This window comes from Capsicum annuum, unplaced genomic scaffold, assembly GCF_002878395.1.
Source record: "Capsicum annuum cultivar UCD-10X-F1 unplaced genomic scaffold, UCD10Xv1.1 ctg4635, whole genome shotgun sequence".
NCBI classification, from domain to species: Eukaryota; Viridiplantae; Streptophyta; class Magnoliopsida; order Solanales; family Solanaceae; genus Capsicum; species Capsicum annuum.
The window spans coordinates 221,605-226,567 of NW_025853913.1; the positions used below are offsets into that span (position 1 = coordinate 221,605).

A 4,963-nucleotide genomic window follows, 5' to 3' on the forward strand; every position below is an offset into this window, starting at 1 on the left:
CATGGAACAGTTACAGCTCACCGAGGACATGACCCTAGATAGGAAGGTCTGGAGGACGCGAATTACGGCAGAGGATTAGGGCCAGTTTGGGTCGCTAGTGTAGAGAATTACTTGGTGGGGGTTTTATTCTTGTTATGATTCCGTGTTCCGTGTTCCATGTTTTATTACGAATCTGTGTGCTTTCCTCTGCTTTCCTCTGTTTTATATTACTTATGGGTGCCGTATTTATGTTATGTAATCTGCTTCTGTGCTTTACTATGTGTTTGTGTGGTATCTCGTGCCTTGAGCCGGGGGTCTATCGGAAACAACCTTTCTACTTCATCAGAGGTAGAGGTATGGACTGCGTACATCTTACCCCTCCCCAGACCCCACTAGGTGGGAATACACTGGGTTTGTTGTTGTTGTTGTTGTATTATATATCGCATGAAAAGAATAATTTAACTTTCATGAAATTCCAATTTAATTTGTTCTTTTTGTTTTTAAAAGAAATCTGCTAAGACACAACATACAATAGCATACCTGAAATGTAATATTTATTTATATTATCTAAAATAGATACAGTATATATTTTTTAACATCAATTGCTTCTTTTTAATGATATTTTTCTGAATTCTTATGTATATTTTGTTGATTGATGTGAAAAATATGAGCAAAAACTCATTAAAATACTTTGACTAGATAAAATATTCTTTTCACTCTTTTCCTCAAAATATTGTTATTAAATTATTATAATAATGTTTAAGACATCAAAATTAATAAGAACTAAAAAACATTATTTAATTAGAAAAAGTATTATTAAATCCAAATCGAATACTATTTATTAAAGGTGGCGTGAAATCCAAAATCAAAATCTAGAAGGAAAACTTAAAAAAAAAAATTGGATCATTTCGATTTCATCAATTCCTTAGATCTATTTAAATGAATTTGCAGTATTAGTGGAAAGTACCTACAAGTATTCTAATTATCAATTGTTATTGTAATTTGTTTAAGATGTTGTTCTTCTTTATTATTTATTTGTGTGATCTCTTTCAATTGTTAAAGGTATATCAAATTTATGGATAGGACGTGTTTGTAGTCATGAGGTTTGTAAATATCGAATCTTTATTTTATGCTTTTTTTTTAGTCTTTTATTCTTTTTTTTTTTAGTGTAGTTTAAGAGTTGATTATTATTCTATAAGAAACTCTTGAAATTTTTTTGTATGGAATCTGTATGACTATAAAATATTAATATGTCATCACGATGTATTTATTGTAGAATCGTTTTGTTGATTAATTCATTATTGATAACAGTTACATGCTCTCAAGATTATATTTCGTATAATGAAAATGATATGAATATCTTTTTTTCCCTTTCTATTGGCTACAAATATATTTATATCTATAATCTATAATTATAATTTATAATTTGTTTATAATAATAATAATAATTTAATCTATAATCTATAATCTTTATCTATATCTATATCTGTAATCTATAATATATTAAAAGTGTGAAGACCCTTAGAAAATTGATTTAAACTTTTTGTCCTTCATTAAAATTTTCTTCTTTAGACAAATTAATCTTTTCGCATTAACTATAATAAATATATATTAGAATATATATCTATGAGGAAAATTTTCTACTTTCAACTAAATTCCAAAGTTTATGAATAAAGTTTGGTTGGGCACGTAATATTTTCAAAAGTAAAATTATAATTCAGTTGGTACCTAATATTTAGGACACAATTTGATTATACTTGAAAGATACTTTTGATTTGCATGTAAAATTTGATTTAATTTAAAAAATGTACGGCTAATAATCATAAATATGGAGATGAAGTAACTTTCATCGGTTATTGCCAGGTTTGCATCTATATGCTTCGTTTTTTTTCATTTACATTTATATGGAATAAAAGTTTTTCATCTTATGGTAAACTTTAGGTCTTTTTAATTAATAATTCTATCAAAACTTTTTACCTCATGTTTATTTTTCTTATCAATTATTTTGGGGTGTTAAATTTTATCATAATTTGAGTTGTAAATAAATGTTGGTGCCGTATTTTGTGTTAAAACACGATACTAAGACATAAATCCTGTAACTTCTAACTCACATATTGATAATCTAAAATTTTTACGGTTGTCCTCTTCTAAGCACGTTGGAGTAGATCCAACTAGATTATGTTCATCATCGGAGATAGGATGATGAAGTAGATGAGATTGTCCTTCCCCAAATTTAGATACCCGCTAAATATATTTCTATCGTCTTGCAATACTTTTTCTCCTTAGTGATTTTGTCTTGCCTATGTATTCTAATACCTGCTAGAAGATTATGATTATCCTTGCCTACGTACTGAAATATATTTTCTCCTCAGTACTTAGTTTTTGTTTAGAAATACTAAATATGAGTTGTATAGAGTGGTGTTTGGATTGATTATGTTGTATGCTATGGACATGACACAATTTCATCTTATTGAAAACATGAACTTAGATAGGAGGTTGTGGAGGACTCCGATTAGTGTAGAATGTTCGTTAGATAGTTAAGTAAGCGGTCTCGCATATTCTTATTATTATTAGCATCAATGATCAAATCGATGATAAATATGTGATAAGTGATAGCTATATACTTCTTATATCCAAGTTATTTTATAAAATTGAACTCATTAAAGTGAGTTACACGCGCAAGATACGTACACCTAAACTAGTAACTTAAAATATCTAAAGCATATTAAAAATATGTTTGATTATCTAAATTTCATTTATATCATATATGTGATTAAAAAATAATATATATTGAGTCCGTACTGACACAAGTCTCGACATCTAGTATATATATATATATCGATTCGGTTTATTGGACGGTAACAATTAGATGAAACGGGAGAAAACAAAACAACAGTGAAGGATGAAAGGAGGCGGAATTCAAATCCTTACATTAAACGGAATAGTAAAAGCCAGTTTCACGTCCGCGTTCCCAAATTCATACTCCCTTTCTCTCTCTCTCCGAATCCAACTGATTTGCGTACTTCTAAAACCCTAACCAGTAATTATGCAACCCCAAACGGTGCCGCTTTGTTTTGTGCGGGGATTGAGTTCAATTTGATTTCATACAATTTTTTAAATTAAGGCTCAGTTCACTCTATTCTATTCAGTTCTTCAAGTTCCAGTTTGCCAGCTGGCTATGGTCTACGAGCCCTACGATAGCGGTGGTGAGTTCTTACATTCACAAAAAAATATTTTTTTTTTTGTCTTCTGCGACTTGATGTTCAATCAGGGTTGTCCAGTGAGGTTTGGGTGTTAAGGGTTAGTGGAAATAGCATGTGTATTGTTATTTGCATGAAACATTCCAATTATTTGGACTTGGAATTTTTTAGCAGTTGTATTCAATCTGTCTAAGAATTCTTATTCTTTGAGATATGTTCGTCAGTTTGCCCGCTTATGCTTTGTGGTGGTTGTTATTTGCTATAGACAAATTTAGTTTGATTTTCTTCTAAGAATTAATGAGCTCAAATTTAAAACATTGAACGTAATCCAACTCCTTAAAAAACTTCTTTTCTTCTGAATTTAAAACATTTACTTTGTTATGTTGGAGAAAAAATGTGATTACATTAATGTTACCAGTTTTTTTTTAAAAAAATGTGAATTATGGATGTGAATTCCACTTGAATGCTTGTGATCTGAAATATTGTAAAATTTGAAATCTTAGTTTGGAAATTTTTGAGTGGTATAAGATTAAAGAAGATCGCCTGCGATGGTATGCTCACTTCTTTATGTAAATCTCTGAACACTTGAGTTCCTAGGCTAAAACCATGATGGTTGAGGGGGCTAAGGGGACGATAAACTTAAATCACATGGAAGGAAGTTGTCTCAAATGACAAACTATCTCTTGAAATGACTGTGAGCTTAGGGAACAAAACAAAACACTATGATATAGGTGATTCCAACTAATTTGGATTTAGGCTTAGATATGTTGGTATGCTTATATTAGTTTTCCACACATTATCTTTTATTGAAATGAACTGGAGCTAACTGGAATTCATATAGCCCGCGTAACTAACTTGGAATTGTTGTATGCTTGTATTTTTTGTACTTCAATGCAGTTTAGGTTTAGTGTCAATGTATATTGCAGAATGGGATAGTTGTATCCTTATCAAGAGTGGAATGGTGAGGACCCTTTTTGTTTAATGTAGTTGTTGTCCATACCCATCTTTGGTCCCTGCCAAATGAAGTGACAGTTGGATAATTCTATGTGTTGGCAATATCTTTCTAATAGTTTGGTGCTAATATAGATAAGTTTTATTATTTGTATTATGTCTTTAATTCTGTGTAATGTATAGGGTTAGCATTCTAGATCTCAAAAACTCGCAATATTATGCAGGAACTGATGATGATCTTCCTCCATCACAATAAAATAGGATTCCTAGAGGTAGTGGTCGCATTACTGGAAATGGAAGATCTGCAGTCATTGGTTCTGTTCCCTACCAGAGGATGTACGGTGAAACAGATATGGAGGCCCAAATTCACCAACTTGAGCAAGAAGCATACAGTTCGGTTCTAAGAGCCTTTAAAGCTCAAGCTGATGCCATTACATGGATAATATTTTGTTATCAAGAAACATTTCTATTCTACCACTAGGAATATTGTATTATATGTATTTATTGGGTTGTAATGTGGGTGAAGAATGTCTTAAACTTTTCATGGGCAAGACGGCAAGTTTGTTCTTCCAAGAAACCACTAAGAAACAGTTAGGGAAACTAAGACGGCAAGTTCAAAAGTATTCTTAATTATGAAACAGATCTACTTCTTTAAGAAAAAGGCTAGGGAAGGGAAATACACCCATGTGAGTGGACTTTACGTGTATTTCCCCTTGATAAGATAGTTTCCACATAATTTGATGGGCAACTATATGTGTTTCTGCGTTTAAACTACTGGAATGGGGCATCGGAATGGTCTTAGCTCCTGTAAATTATTGGTAGCTAAATTTGTC

At 31.2% G+C, this 4,963-nt stretch overlaps 1 long non-coding RNA gene across 1 annotated transcript; it reads left to right on the forward strand.

The window, feature by feature from the left end:
• Positions 1-2,793: 2,793 nt before the first annotated feature.
• Positions 2,794-4,681, forward strand: LOC107846585. The gene is made up of 2 exons (XR_007050201.1): positions 2,794-3,185; positions 4,355-4,681. It is a non-coding gene; the product is annotated as an uncharacterized LOC107846585 (long non-coding RNA).
• Positions 4,682-4,963: the final 282 nt, after the last annotated feature.